This window comes from Sarcophilus harrisii, chromosome 3, assembly GCF_902635505.1.
Source record: "Sarcophilus harrisii chromosome 3, mSarHar1.11, whole genome shotgun sequence".
Classification (NCBI taxonomy): Eukaryota; Metazoa; Chordata; class Mammalia; order Dasyuromorphia; family Dasyuridae; genus Sarcophilus; species Sarcophilus harrisii.
Window position 1 is genome coordinate 32,088,511 of NC_045428.1, and position 16,827 is coordinate 32,105,337.

The window sequence follows — 16,827 nt, forward strand, 5'->3', positions numbered from 1 at the left end:
GAATATGTAAGCAAGAATCTAGCAAATTCAGTTTTACTGAGAAAATTATAGAATATGCCTTAAAGAATGGTTTGTGAGAGCCAACATGACTTCATTTCAACCATATCATATAAGACTACTTTTTTTAAAAGGATTATATGCAACCTATAGGGTTGTTCAAAGTATAGTCTCCAAAGATCTCATCTTTTGGCAACATCATTTGCACAATCCTGATAGATAAGGAAAGGTGAGGGTCCATTGATAAAACATGTAGATGAATCATTAATATATTAAATGATTAATCCATACAGATATTATTAATGGTTTCCTATATAGTTGGAGATATGGGCCTTAGTTTGGTGACAGAGTACTTAATTTTCAGCCTGAAAGAACTGGGTTCAAATACTAACTGTGACAGAGGGGAAATTCTGAGAAAGAAAATGTGGGATCAGTAGATCTGCAGTTTCCAACAATTTCCTTAGAATTATTATTTTGATGAGACAAGTAAGATTAATATAAATTCTAAAGATAATATATCATGTCAAACAGAGACAGTCATGTTGTGCTAGTTGAAAATACTCTATAAAATATCTTGATTCCTGGACAAAGAATAATATAATTTACTAATTTTTAGGATAGGGATTTTGCCTCCCTCATGCTATGTTAACCACATGGTAACTAGCAGAGTATCACATGAACTCTATATGTACACAATGAATACTTAGTGATGATTAATTCCAAAAGGGTTTAGAGTCTTCATAGAGAAAAAAAAACAATTTGAAAAGAAAAAAAAAATTGATCTATCCATGTATCTATCTATCTCTCTATGTCTCTACCTACCTACCTACTTACTTACCTACATACCCATCTACCTACCCACCTATCATCTATATTCCTGATGGGAGGGCTAGACTGACAGGAATATTTCATTATATTGGGGGGTAGGGAGGTAGAGGGTGTTCAAGAGAATCAGGTGCAATACTCTGTAGATAACATACAAAACCAACATGGGAGGAGGAACCAATTTGTTTTGTCTGGCCCCAGAGTATAGAAGTAGCAGTATTGGATATGAATTACAGTGAATCAAATTTCAGCTCCATAACAGGAAAAAAATGTTTACAATTAATTAGTACTTTCCCAATGTGGATTAGGCTACATTAGAAGATATTCTGTGCTCCTCAGAGGAGGTCTTCAAGGAAGGACAGAAAACCCACTTGGTGGAAAAAATTTAGAGTGGATTTTAGATACATTTTGAGCTAGAAGAGTTCAGAAGTCTCTGAGGATAGAATGAAAATGGTGGAGTAAAGCCAGGAAGCTGCTAGAGCTTTCCTAGTTTCCCTTGAAAATCACATGAAACCAATATTGAACAGAGTCTGATGGAATGAAACCACTCTCCAGCTCAAGATAGACTGGATAAACTTCAAGAAAGGTCAATATCATTGGGGTGAGAAGGGTGTTTAGACCAGCTCAGATAGATTCTGGGAAAGCCAGTGAGAGAGTCTTTAATCACAGAAAATCAACCACTAAGATTCTCAATTCTGGCTCAGTAGAGAAGTAGATCAGTGGGGCAGCTTCTAGTCCCAGCTCAGTAGGCAAACTGTGGGAAACCATGGTGCTTCCTGAAAAGAGAAGGTAATGCTACCCTTGCAAAAACAAGGGGCTCCTGTGCTCAAAGGCAAGACTTAGAGCAGCACAGGAGTCTTGGAAAAGCACCCCCTTTATCCCAGAAGCAGGGTTCAACTATAAAAGTAAAAAAGGAGGAATTAGCAAAAGAAAAAGGAAAGAAAATGAGCAAAAAACAGAAAAGAACCTTGATCATAGAAAGCTACAGTGGTGACAGGGAAAACCAAAACACCAACTTAGAAGAGGAAAAAAATGTCAACAGAAGAAATCTCAAAGAGTAATATCAGTTGGTCTCAAGCCCAAAGAAGCTTCTTGGAAGTGCTCATAAAAGACTTTAAAAGGCAAATAAGAGAGGTAGAAGAAAAAATGAGAAAGGAAAAGAATGGTACACATAAGCGAATCAACAGCTTGAAAAAGGAAGGAAAAATTATCTGATTAAAACAACTCCTTAAAAGGTAGAATTAACAAAATGGAAAAGAAGATACAAAAGCTAATTGAAGAAAACCACACATTCAAAAGTAGAATAGGACAATGGAAGGTAATGATTCTATGAGACAACAAGAATCAATCAAACAAACTTAAAAGAATGAAAACGTGGAAGAAAATGTGAAATACCCCATTGGAAAAACAGGTGACCTGGAAAATAGATCTAGAAGAGACAATTTAAAAATTATTGGGCTATCTGAAGACCATGACCAAAAAAGAACCTGCATAGAATTCTATGAGAAGTCATTAGGGCAAACTGCCTCAATATCTAGAAACGGAAGAATAGTGGAAATACATCAATTACCCTCAGAAAGACATCTCACAAGGAAAACCCCAAGGAACATTGTTGTAAAAATCAAAAACAATCTTAAGGAAAAAATACTTCAAGCTGTCAGAAAAAAACAATCCAAACATCAAGGAGCAACAATCAGGATTATCAGGATCTGGCAGTTTCTGCAACAAGAGATTAGAGATCCTAGAATAAGATTCCAGAAGGCAAAGGACTGAGTTTTACAACCAAGAATTAACTTGGTTATTTATATATAAATACATATATATATATATTTGTTTTATATATATATATAAACGAGATTAACTACTCAGGGAGACTCGGCATTATCTTTCAGGGCAAGCAATAGAGCTTCATTGAAGTAAAAAGCTTTCAATCATTACTATTGAAAAAAAAAACAGAGCTAAACAGAAAATTTAATCTACAAACACAAGTCTCAAGAGAAATATAGAAAGGTATATAGGGGAATATATATATTATATGTATAATATTATATATATATTATATATATGTATATATATAATATATATATATATATATATATATATATATATATATATATATAATTTAAAGGTTAAACTATTTGTAATTTTTGAGAACTGTATCTGTCACTGGGATAGACAGAGGAGGGGATTACATGGACTGAGGTGTGGTTGTGAATGGACTCTGATGTGATGACATCAAAGAAAAAGACATCAAGGTGTGGATAAAGGTCTGTATTTGAAAATAAGAAAAAAGGGATGTATAATGGGACAATCAGTTTACATGAAGAGGTACAAAAGGCCTATTTCAAATGAGAGAAAGAAGGGTAGGGCTTGTGCATTGTTTGAAGCTTGATCTCATCAGTTTTGGCTCTAAGAGGGAATAAATCATTCATTTGGTTATAGAAATGTATCTAACCATATAAAGAAGTTGGAAGAGAAAGAGGAAATAAAAGGGAGGGACAGGATTGAAGGGAGGGCAAAAACACTAGGGGGAAATGTAAGCAAAGGAAGGAAGGGGTGGGTTAAAAAACACTATTAAGGGAAGGGGGAGAGGTAATGGGAGATAAAATAATGGGTGGAATGGGTAAAAAAAGACATTACTTAGGACAGTGTGGAAAGAGAACAAAAGTATATACAGGGGAGAAAATAGGATGGAGGGAAATACAGAGCTGATAATCATAACTATGAATATGAATGGAAAGAACCCTCCCATAAAACAGAAGCCAGCAGCATAGAGGAATAAAAAAACAGAACCCTTTAGTATGTTGCCTACAAGAAACATATTTGATACAGAAAACCACATACAGAGTAAAGATAAAAGGTTGGAATAGTATTTAATAAGCTTCAGCTGAAGAAAAAAAAAAACAGCAGCAATTCTGATCTCAGATAAAGCAAAAGTAAAAATAGAACTTATTAAAAGAGATAAGGAAGAAAAATACATCCTGATAAAAGATACTGTGAATAATGAAGTAGTGAGGATACTAAATGTGTATGGCACCAAATGGTAGAGCAGCCAAATGCCTAGACAAGATTTTAAGCCAGTTACAGGAAGAAATAGATAGCAAAACTGTACTAGTTTTAATAGCTCTGTATTCTCCTTAAGAATTTTTCTTCTTAACTATGAATTGAGGAGTTATTCCTTCTCTGCAATCTGTTATCAAGTCATGTTGACAAGCATCTATTAAGTATCTTGTCAAACACAGTGCTTAGTGTTGGGATAAACAGGGAAAAAACAGTTCCATCCTTCAGGGAGCTCACAATCTAATTAAGTGATAGCATATCAACAATCACTCTCTGAACCTCAAGGAATGCTCTCCCTACCCCTGCAACCAAAAAGAAATAAAGAAAAGAAAAAAAAAGAGAGGGGCTGTTTATTATTCTTAGAATTCACTGAATATATCATCTTATTCTGAGCTATGGCATTCCTCATATACTTGTTACAGATCTGCCTCAGTTTTGTATTCATCCTTTTACCTAACCTTGCTTCCATCTTTTATCCACATCTATTTAATCCTCTCTGTAGGTTTGTGGGTTCCCTGAAGATCCACATCAGTCTCTTTAGACAGCTTCCCTTTTTCTTCCTCCTAGGAACTGTCTTCGTATGTGTCTTTAGAATTTCATTCACGAGAGTTACCTTCCTTTCTGGATCTGACTTACTACATTATTTTAGTCCACAAGAGCCAACCTTTCTCTGAAGCCTTTGAATTCAGCTCCACTGAAACTCAGCCTGCATGCTGGTCTATTCTGAGCTCTCTTTTCATTTTCTATGACTAATTCTAAGATGGAGAGGTCATCTTCTTACCCTGGAGTGACCTACTTCAGCAGCCAGTTCCTCCTTTTAATGAGACCCAGTCCCTAATAACAGTTTCTCTAGTTGCATCCTACATCTTTTAAAGCAGCAAATTATCATTAAGGCCAGTCAAGCATTTAATGGTGGCTCTGCTTTGGGCAGAAAATCTCCAGCAAAAGCCTGAACAACTGAAACTCCTCATAATTATTATATCATGCCTCTCTAACCTACCTATTATTTTTCTAAACTTATCTATGCCTTCCTTCTGTTTAGGTGGTCTCTTTTTATATGTAGTTCCCAAAAGAATTAGTGTAATATTAAGAAATTAAATTATAAAATTTCAGTAAGACTAGAGATATTCTTTGCTCATTTCTCCTGTTGATCTTCAACTCAAACGTCTATTCCCAAACTTCCTTTAGACAAAAAGGCATCAAATGGTACTGGTTCACAACACTTTAAATGGGGCTTCTAGTAGATTAAGATGTAATTAAGAAATGGTTAATTAAATAAAAACAAATAAAACACAAATGACATTACATTTTATAAAACTCAGTATGTCACCCCTGAAAGAATCCTTATATATTGATTAGTGGCACACATTTGTATTTGAGTATGATATCACAGCTCCAATATATATCTTGTTAATGTATAATCCAATATGGTTACTACTTTTATATAATTTCTATTTCTTCTGAATAAGGTATGTGCTTCCAGAATCACCCAAGTAGGAGATCCAGTCTCCTTTCCCCTAATCCCTAAGGTTATCTCGATATTCTAGAAGCCTTCTCTTTCTCTTGTTCATGATCAGTCCACTCTTTTCTACTGTGGTTTATTGACCCGAGATAATTATTTTTGATTTCTCAAAATTTCAAGAATGAATTAATTTTTAAAATATTAAATGGTCATACTCTTTTTAATGAAATGATATAATTATTTTTTTAAAGTTATTAAGCAGTCAAGATGTTCTGTCTTTTTCTGAGAACAAATGAATAAAAAACCTTTATTAAACATTATGTGCCAAGCATTGTGCTAAGCAGCAAGAACAATTACAAAATTAAAGACCATCCCTGATCTTAATGAGTTTATATTTTATCTGGGAAGCTACAAACAGAGGGGAATGGTGGAAGAATGGGGACAGTTTGTTTCAGAAAGTTATTGGAATGGTGACGCAGACCATAAAAGTGTTGGTATTGTTATATCCCATGCAGGGGCCATGATAGGATATATTTTGTCATAGTTCCTTATTAGAGAACTGGAGAAAGGGTACAATTGCCATCACCACTCTTCCTCCTCCTCCTCTTTATAATTATTATTGTACTTACAAGGTACTTTACATACATTGGGAGAAACTAGGTGATACAGTGAATAGAGTGCCAGGTAGATTTATCCTTCTGAGTTCAAATCTGGCCCTAGGTATTTTTAATAGCTATGTAATTCACTCTCTTTGCCTCAGTTTCCTCATTTGTAAAAGGAATTGCAGGAGGAAATGGCAAACCACTCCATGAAGAGTTAAATATGATTGAACAAGAAGAACAAAAGTGTGTGTGTGTGTGTATGTATTACTGCACTTTATCCAAATATATAAGGACTCTATATGTGTTGTGGATAGAGTACCAGAGATAGATTCAGTAAGTCTGGATCAGATTCTCATCTCTTAGTACCTGTGTGATTCTGGGAAATTCATTTTTCTGTGCCTTTGTTTCCCCAACTGTGAAATGAGAGTGTGAAACTAGATGATCCCTAAAGTGCACTTTCCATAACATAGCATATCTTTACCAAAGTAGATTCGTGAAGCAGAAACCAGCTTGTAATTTAACAGAAGTAAAGCCCTGTCCTATCCAGTCAGATATCAGGTCAAATGTGCAAAAGAAAAGATAGGGAAGGACTGTCACAAATTCCTTTTTTTTCTCTTTCTGGGAAGACATCTGGCATTTCTGATTTTTCTTAAGAGAAAAAAAATAAGTTAGAGTCGCCTCTGTAATAAAAAGCAGCAATTTAATGTTCTGCCCAAGTTCTGAAACGACTAAAATTGTTTTCCTCTAATGCCTTTATTATAATAGTGATAGTTTTGATCTTCCCACATTTAACTCTATTGTTCCTCCCGCTTTCTGATGCTTCTCACAGCTTATGCAGACACTTGGTTTGCAAAGTTAACCACTCTGGATACAATTTGATGCTGGAATTTTCCTGCTTCTTGCTTTTCAGTAGCTTATTAGGTAAGAGACTGGAATAACAGAGCTGAGCAGGTGAAAGAAAGCCAATTGTGTTTAGACCCCTTGTGATTGCAAGTACTTGACTAGGCCAGAGAGATTTTCTTGATATACCTTAATGCTGGTAGGCTACATAAATTTGGAACATTAAGTTTGAGGTAAATGGTATTAGATTTGAACTTGTAAAAATAGATCCTTTGAAGAAAGTGATTGGCTATCTGTTGGAATGTTGCTTAAAACCCATATACATTTCTACCCTTTCAGAGCTTTTATTGATTCCTGTTAATGACAAAAATTTCAGATAAATCTTTGAAATAGCAAATGTTTTCGAGCCATCCTTCTTCCATGCAATCAACTAACAGTTCTAACAGTCCTGACCTTTAAAAGCCTATCTGTCATTTCTAAATCTTTCACAGAACACAGTGTGCTCTTTGATGGGGTTATTCAGAAGGATGCCCTTTCTTTAGAATGGGTTACATTGCCTACCAGGGACGGGAGATGCAGTGTCTCTAATTGTGGCTTTGTCCATTCACTGCTGTAACTTCACTGTAAAGAGAAAATCAAAGAAGATCTATTTGCAAAGACAAAACAGGAGAAGGCTGAACTTTGAAAAGGCCGCTAACTCCTAGCTTCCCAACAAGGACCTCAGACAGAGCATTTCTTCAAGATCTGCACCCTGTGTGGGGATGAAGAGAAATGGAAACTATTTCTGGTGTATCCTAGGAAATAACATACTCTTGTAATTACTAGTTTTCTTCAAAGGATAGCTCAAGACCTTTCCTGACCCTATTGCCACCCCACCACAAATTGTTGATGTTGGTTCCTCTTTAAAATCACATTATTGAGTTAACAAAAGCCAAAGGACAGATAATGGTCCTTGGAATTTGGAAGGTATGGATTCAAATTCCCTGCTTAATATATACTGTGTGATCTTCTCCTAATTACTCACACAGTATTTCAGTACACGAGGTTGGATACTGAAGACCATAGGTTAGAGACAAATATGTTTGTACAAATTTGTATTTGTACAAATATGTTTGTACAAAAGGTAATTTTCATACTAACAGGTGTATACTAATAAAACCCCAGGTCTGATTTTTAAAATGTGCATGTGTGTATACATATATATGTATATATACACACTTATATGCACATATTTATACATATTTCCTATATATACATCTCAGAGGGTATGCATTCTGGTCCAGCTCTCTCAGGGTCAAGATGGCTACATATCCCATTAAGGTTTGAATAAATAAAAGTCACTTAGGATTGTGTTTAAATGGAATCAGAACTCTATTCATTGACCTTGAGAGTAGGAGGAAAATAGGGAGTAGGGAATTTGAACTAATGACAGTAGGAAAGAGACGTCCAATAACCAGTTCAGAGTCTACTGTCATCAGCTGAAACCATATATCAACTGGGTTCTCACAACTCTTAGAAGCCAGTGACTAGCACCTGCATTCCACTTAAAAGCTTAACATGGAATATTTTTTTGTATAGACTTATTTACTTATTTATAAGGCAAGAACAATCATGCAGATATTTCCCCAAGTTTTTCTGTGGCATCTCTCTTTCATACCACTCTCATCTCTGCAGAGTAGGTTCAAAATTTAGCTTTTACATGCCATTAATTCTATTAAAGAAAATTTATGTGATAAGCTCTTCAGATTAACAAAGAGGCAAAATATAGCCCTTGTCATCCAGGAATTACAATGAAATTAATGAGAGAGAAAACATGTTTATAACTTTGTACAAAAACAAATTATATAAAGAGTAAGGAAAAAAATAAGTAAATCAATTTCTTGCTTGTCAGTAGCTTATTAGATAAGAGACTGGAATAACAGAGCTAAGCATGTGAAAGAAAGCCAATTGTGTTTAGAACCCTTGTGATTGCAAGCACTTGACTTGGGCAGAGAGATTTTCTTGATATCCTTAATGCTAGTAGGCTACATAAATTTGCCACTAGAATTAAGAGGAGTTTGGAAGCCTTCCTGAAGAAGATGGAGTAGACTTGAAGGAAGCCAAGAGGTGGAGAAATAGAAGGATTATCCCAGACATGGGTGCAGCCAGACAAAATACCTGGAGCTTAGATCTGGAATGTCCTAAGACAAAGTTCACCATATTGGAGAGTGTGACAGGGAAAAAGATGTAAAAATAAAAGACTAAAAAGATAAGTCATGTGTAACTTGGCTATGAAAGACATTGAATGACAAACAAAATATTTTATATCTGATCATGGAAGGATCTACCAGAGCTGCATGCAGTTTATTGAGGAGAAACAGTGATATGATCAGACTTAATGCATTTATGAATGTCACTTTGGTGGCTGAATGAAGGATGGATTGGAGTGGGGAGAGTATTCCTAGAGGTGGAGACACCTGAGAAGAGAAACAAAATAGCTAACAGACTAAGATGAGAAGGGAACAATTTCCAGTGATGGGTGAATGCGTATATGAATAAATGAATGTGAGTGAACATTTGGTAGAGTATCAGAAATTTCAAAGTTTAAATGTCAGAAGTTCCATTATTTCATTGATGCAAAGCTTCTCTACTAGTTGATTTAGACAGGCCTTGTGAGTTACTAAGAGTAAATACTAGAGAGAAAGGGGTTAACCTAAACACTTTCTTTTCCATTAATTTTTTTCTAAAGTAATGATATTTTTCTTAAAAATTTCCTTGCCTTACTATGAGCTTTTAATGAGAAATTAGATATTTATCTCATGAGATCACCAAAGCAAATGGGATACATAAATTAATAATATCTTAGCATCATCACCACCACTTAATGGAAAGCTTAGTTTTAATAGCGTACTACAGTCTCCTAAGTTGCTAGTTAGGAAAATAAGATCAGATGGCTTTAAGATAAAAAGGACTTTATAGATCCTCTAGGTAACACACTTATAAGTTAAGAAATGGAGGACCCGTGGGTTATACCCATTACCCAAGGTCACATAGGCAGTAAGTAGCTGAGGTGGGATTTAAACTTAGATTGATGATAACTATCCTCATGTTCCTTCTGCTCTATTGCCATTGATATAAAGGAAATTAAGAAAGAAGGAAAGGAACAAAGGAAGGAAGGAAGGAAAGAAGGAAGGTAGAAAGAATGGAAGGAAAGTAGGAAGAAAAAAAAGAGAGAGAGAGAGAGGAAGACATTTACTTAGGGAAATTTTATGTTCAAGTTTCCTCTCTCATTATTAGTTAAGTATTTGGAAAGTCATTTATAAAATGGCCAAAGTGACCCTAATTTTGCCTATCTCGAGGGTGGGAGTGGGGGGAACAGATAAACTGATGTGATGGATATAATTGTGCCTTGTATAAGATCAAGTTGAATTTGCTTAGCATATGTGATTATAGACATTCCTGAAGCTCTTACTCTGTGTCAAATACTAGGGATATAAAGATAAAGGTGAAATGAGATATCATGAGCTACTTAAGGAACCTGAACTTTAGAAAATTTGGTAACTTCATACAATTCCCCATAAATATCACAGAAACTCCTGTATCAGTGAAAACCCAAGATATGGGTCATTTATTGCAACATTTTCACTTGACCAAAAAAAAATCAGTAGTTATTGTTGCTGCTGTTGTTATTTTTGAGCTCATCCTCTTTAGTATCAGTCTTTGAAAGGGAATTAATTGGCCATGTTACTCTTTCTTCTCAGCCTTTAGAAAAGGTTCCACTGAGGTTGTGTCTGTTCACTTGGAATTACTTTTACTTGGAATTCCTTAAAGCTAGTGAATACCTAACTTTTGGCATAAGAAAGACCACAGATTTTTTTAATTTCATGGAGTCTTAGAGATCTGTTACCCCATTTTCAAGTTATGGAAAATTGAGAACCATCGAGACTAAGGTTACATGGATAATATGAGTAAGAACAGAGCTGAGCTTCCACTGAATCTATAATTTTCAGTCCAGTTGGGGATTACAATCCATCTATTCAGACATTTGATGAATAGAAACAATCTCTTTTTAAGTTTTATTGAACTATCATATGAATGAACTGATTTGTTTGCATTGAGAATAGAGTTAAGATTACTCTGAGACACATTCCAGATTAGTACTACATAGACTAAACCCCTTCTCCTCCTTTTCACTAGGTCTGTAGACTTATAGATTTAGAGATGGGAGGGATGTTCAGGCCACCAAGTCCAACCCTTTCATTTTATAAATGAATTCAAAAAAGTTGAATGACATAATCAACAAGTATCTGAAACGGCATCTTAGCTCAAATGTTTCTGATTCCAATACACATTCTCTTTCTGCTGTGTTACCTCACTACCACCCCACCTTTCATCCTGAAGTTTCATTAGAAATTCTCAATCCCTTAATATTGGGTATAATTCTAATGTCATTTGATGAATCATGTGTACTGGCTTGTTAGAATTTCATTCATTACTCCTTTAATATTTGAACTGGTGATTACCATCACTAATTTAGGAATTAGTCACTGAATTTAAGGGGTGAAAGGAAGATATATGCTAATAAGCAGAGATTTTCATAGCAATCTTAGAGAAGGGAGATTTTAACTTTCTCAAGACTTGGCTCCTACTTGAATTTCAATCTGAATATGATATATTTTTTAAGCAAGTAGTAGTGGGAATGGTAGATTGTATAGGATAAAGGTTTTTAATTAGGCATTCTAAAAGAAGAGTCTCATCCTTATAAAAGGTTCATTCCTTTCAGATTGGAATTAGGAGAATCAAAGAAATTACCCTTCATGCTCTAATCCTTCTTACTCTGGGCCATATTTCCTTTTTTAGTCTTGTTCTATATCACTTCTTTTAATTTTCTGTATTGGATTATTTTTGGAGGGGAAATTAATCTATCTACACACATATACATATATATGTATATATATATTTCCCCTTCAAATAATCCAATGCAGTATATATATCAGATTGGGCTTGCGTATATGTAATAGGTACATTTACCATAGATTGCACATGTATATATACATACATATATTCACAATCAACCCTCAACTTTTGTGGGGGTAATATTCATAGAAAACTGTATTGATTATAATGTTATTGTGGTATTATTTGTAAAGGTTACATTTAGAATTTCTACCTTTAAAAACCTCTTATTTATAATTTATCTGGGTTCTAGTCTACTTTTATAAAGGTTCTGTGTGATGCCATTTATTTATATAACATTCTCATTCAAAGGCCTTAAGGAAACTTGCACTACTCTTTTGTGGCATAATTGTAACACAAAACTTCAGTTTTAAAGGTAGAGTAGAAAATATGCAATTAATTCAGGGGATGGAGGAAGCTCTTTACAATGGTAGGATGAATAAGACCACTGAAGTGTCTAGTAAGAGACAAGCCATTGGATAGAGTTGTATATATCACACCTTTAATTTTTTTTTTTCTCTACTAAAGGTAGCTGTGAATGTGTTACTGCAAATGAGTTACTAAAAAATAAAATGTGAATGTGATGAAAATTAAATATGCAAATTCTGTGGATTTATATAATGCACAAATATGTACACTGATATACAAGTGTATCTATATGTATACATAGATAAACATGTTTTTGTATATTTGATTGGATTAAATTATTGGGAAACCAAGAATCCATTTTCCCCCAATTCATAGTAATTGAGTAAGATTTTACTAATAAAGCATTTTTTTTTTAGAATCAGGAATAAGAATGACTCCCCAAAATGAATGACAGTTTCCAATTCTTTGTGAATTTTACAAACAACTTAATTGTTGACTCATTAAGAATAATGATAGGGTACAAAAGTGTGCTGAAGCCAGCTCTGTCAAAAGTTTATAGTTAAATTTTCAACATGAGCATTTGTACTTCAGATAAAACTGCAAATCAGGACTTTATTTACTGTAGATATCTGGCCTAAAGAAGTGATACAGAAAAAGTTAATATAGATTAAACTTAAAAGTATGTCATATATATGTGTGTGTATGTGTCTATGTATGTATGTATATATATATATATATATATATATATATATATATATATATATATATAATCTTCTGGAAAGCAAATTGTTAACTATTTACCATCCTACCATTAGTAGGAGAGGATAATAATAACAGCTGACCTGTATAAAACACTTGAAATTTGCAAAATACATTACACAAAATACCTGACAAGTTTGAGAGAAGGACTGACCTGCTTTGATAGAAGGAATTTCTTCATCCAGGAATTCTTAAGACAAGTGAAATCACAGATTCAATCCTATCACCATATTATTTAATATAATATAGGGATAGGGATCTATGAGATAAATGCTCTAAATATTGCTGGCATGGGATCATAGGATCCTAGATTTTAAAGCTAGGAGGGAGCTTTCATCCTTCAAATTTACCTAATCATTTTACATATGAGGAGCCTAAGATACAGAAAGGTTAAATTGTTTGCCTGGAGTAACACAGGTAGTAAGAATTAAATTCAAAATTTTTAATGCAATTGTGATTATAAGTTCAGTATCTTATCCATCATGGCACTCTACCTTCATTGTTATTATATTCTATATATGAGGATACTGAGGTATAAAGAAACTGGTGATTTGATCAGTCTTACATAGCTTGTGAATATGAAGTGTAGAATTTAAATTGAGTTGTTCCTAACTACTGGTCCAGATTTTAGTCACTATGAGTATAATAAATCACTACAATGTATTCTTGTAAGGTACGCTAGACAAATAATCAGTAGTCAAATTTGATTATAATTGGGGGTGAAATAGTCAGAAATTTGGAAACTATCATCTCTGTCAGTAAGTAATGACTTATCCCTTTGGTAATTGGTAAGAGCAACTCCTTTTGATTGGTATTTAAGGATCACAATTTGGCCCCAATCTATCCTCTCAGAATGCTTTTCCCCATCAGGCATTCATCATTCCAGCTTAAAAAAAAAAAACTGGTTGCCCTTCCCAATATGCGACATTTTATACCAGGTTATTGCCAGTCATTTTGACTTTTGTATTGCTGCTAGACTTTGATGACTCTGGAAGAGATAGTAAGGCTGAAAACTTTGGGCAACTCTGCCTCACTTAATTTCATTTCATGTTTAAGACATTACCTTGTAATATCTTCGGTTGTCTTTGAAAACAAAAGACAAACATCAACAATAACAGTTTTTTCATCTCCTCCCTCATTACCACAGTCTGCCCCTCATGACTGAGAATGACATCCTCCATCATTTCTCCATCATGGGATATATCTAGCCTCTTTCAAAGGTTCACTTCAAGTTTTACCTTCTTCAAAAAGTTTTTTCCCCTAGTTTCCCCACATGTGTCTGTTTGAATGCATATATATATATATATACATGTATACACATATACATATATTACATAAATATGTATAAATGCACATATATATATGTGCATATAGGTATGTATATATATATGAAGATATATATATATATATATATATATATATATATAGATAGATAGATATGCATTTGCTCAGCTGTATATATGTTGCTATCTGGTTTCACTTTCCAAGTAGAATGTAAGCTCTGTGCGATCAGGAGTTGGTTCAGTTCTGTGTTTGTATTTAGTGCCTAGCAGACTGTTGGCTGCATAACAGGTAATCAAAACTGTACTTTCTTGTTGTCAAGGCTTGCCTTAGTAACTAAGCTCTTCAATCTGTCTAGGCTCTACAAATAATTACTTTGATCCTGTTGTTGTTGTTGTTGTTATTGTTATTTTTTTTTTATTTTTCTTTTTTTCATTAAGAAATTACAAAGGAAAAGACAGTCCTTTGGTACCAGTGGCTTATTTTTCAGGCAGTTAAAAGAACTTGGGCAACATTATTCAAGAAATTTACGAGTAAAATTGCAGCAATTTTCCTATCCATTGATACTGTAGATGAGATAAAGAGAGTTGGAGTCACTTCTAATTTTTCATCGTGGTGTATTAGAAGCCATTTAATGACCACAAAGCCAAATGTCTTCCAGAGAGAAGAAAACAAGACAAAAACAATGCAGTCAGATTTTTATTTTCTGCCATGCTGAAAATGAGCAATGAATACCCCAACTAATATTAGCTCGCAATCATGCATCATGACCATAGAGACTGGGAGCTGAGAGGTCATTATCAATTATAGCCTCAGTTAGCAAGATCCATATCCCAGAAGAACTTAATTTATCATCAAATTCTAGCTTTACTATTCTGTCTTTCCTTATGTTTATATAATTGATCCAGAAAGTACTTATTAAGTACCTATTATATGGTAAGCACTATACTAAGTATGGAGGACATTCATACCATGATCAATATTCTCCCTGCTTGCAAAAACTTAGGGAGTATCTCTGCCTTAAATATAAAATGGAGATAGTCCATCAGGAAATTTTAACATTCTTAAAAATAGAAGAGTTGAAATTTGGATGTCAGAAAACTGAGGGAAAACACATCTCAACCTTAAAAACTGCCATCCATAACTCCTCAATTATATCACTTCCAGTTTTATAGGCTTGTACCAGAAATGCACCTTTAAATGCAAGACTTTCTTTATAAATCTGTTTGCAATATTTGTGTTTTTTCACTAAAAGTGCATCTAGGGGGTTTCTTTTAGTATATTCTTTATATTGACATTGGAAGAATTAATTGACTGTGTGGCCAAATGAAGAAACACTACCTAAGTAATCATTGTTTCTCCCTTGCATTCACAAGAAGAAATAAATTATGGAATCCTCAGATAGTTGGATACAAGAGCCATTGATGAAATCTCAATTTTGACTGATTATATTTTATAAACTAGGAAACAGTTTGATTGCTCAGTGTATAAACCACTGGGTCTAGAGTAAGGAAGATCTGAGTTCATCTCAGATACATAATAGCTTTGTGATTCTGAACAATTTACTTCATTTGTTTGCTTTAATTCACTGCGAGAAGGAAACAGAAAACCACTTCTGTGTCTTTGCCAAAAAAAAAAAAATCCATATGTACAATATGGTTCATGAAGTCATAAAGAGTCAGACACAACTGGATGACTAAAAGACATATTATATAATCTGGCCTGTCTTAAATTTCAGACATGATCTACTCCATCATTACAGTGTATTCAGCTCTATTGAAACCAAGTTTCCTTTTCTGATAATGCTTTACATGTTTTGAAAAATTTCAGTGAATTATTAGCATTTTCAGTCAATAAAATCACTGGGCATAAATGATAAAAAATGCCAGAATCTGGGCTTCAATCTAGAATATTAAAAATCTTTCATTAAATATTTTGAGCCTATAGTGTTAGCACTAAATCTTCGGGATGAATTTTGAATGTGCAAGGAACTTTCAAATAAATTGGATTTAAGATACTTTGCTCTACATTCTTAAACCTAATTCAAAGACCTGGATTTAATCAATAAATCCCTTAGTTTCTTATTATTTTATGCACTAACAAACTTGTTTGAGGGTGAGGGGAAAGATTGAATTCATTACAATTGCTGTAAAACTTCTAAACTTGTAGAATAGGGGAGAGAAGAGGACAGATATGTTTAACCTGAATTCAATTATTCTCCCCCAAATTAATTTGTGTTCATCTATTTACTCTTTCAATGTGACCTCCTAAAAAACTGATTGGCAGACTTATAGTCTTACCCAGATTCAGTACATAGTACTGTAAGATCATAGATTTTGAGGTGAAAAAGGCCTCAAAAATCATCTATTTGATTCTTCTTTTTAACATCAAAAGCATTTTCTGTATATCTAATACCCCAAACAGAAACCTGCCAATTGATGACTTTGTCGTATAGAATAAATAGTGTTCTCCCCATATAGACCTCTAATTCTCTACTGAAAAGATTGAGTTCTGATTCATTATTCAAGAACAAGATTAGTTATCATAATTGCTTAGGTTTTTGCCTTCTTTTGTTTGTTTTCATGTCCATGATTGCAGACAATATATGTTATTTCCCCCCTACTTACTTCATTCTGAATCAGTTTGTACAACTATATCTTTCTCCAAATTCCTCATTATGATCTTAACTTAATGCCC

The 16,827-nt window shown here is 34.0% G+C and overlaps 1 protein-coding gene across 5 annotated transcripts in view; it reads left to right on the forward strand.

Annotated features, from left to right (window-relative positions):
• Window positions 1-16,827, forward strand: part of NLGN1 (neuroligin 1) — a 1,046,258-nt gene that overhangs the window by 891,324 nt on the left and 138,107 nt on the right. The window lies entirely within an intron of this gene.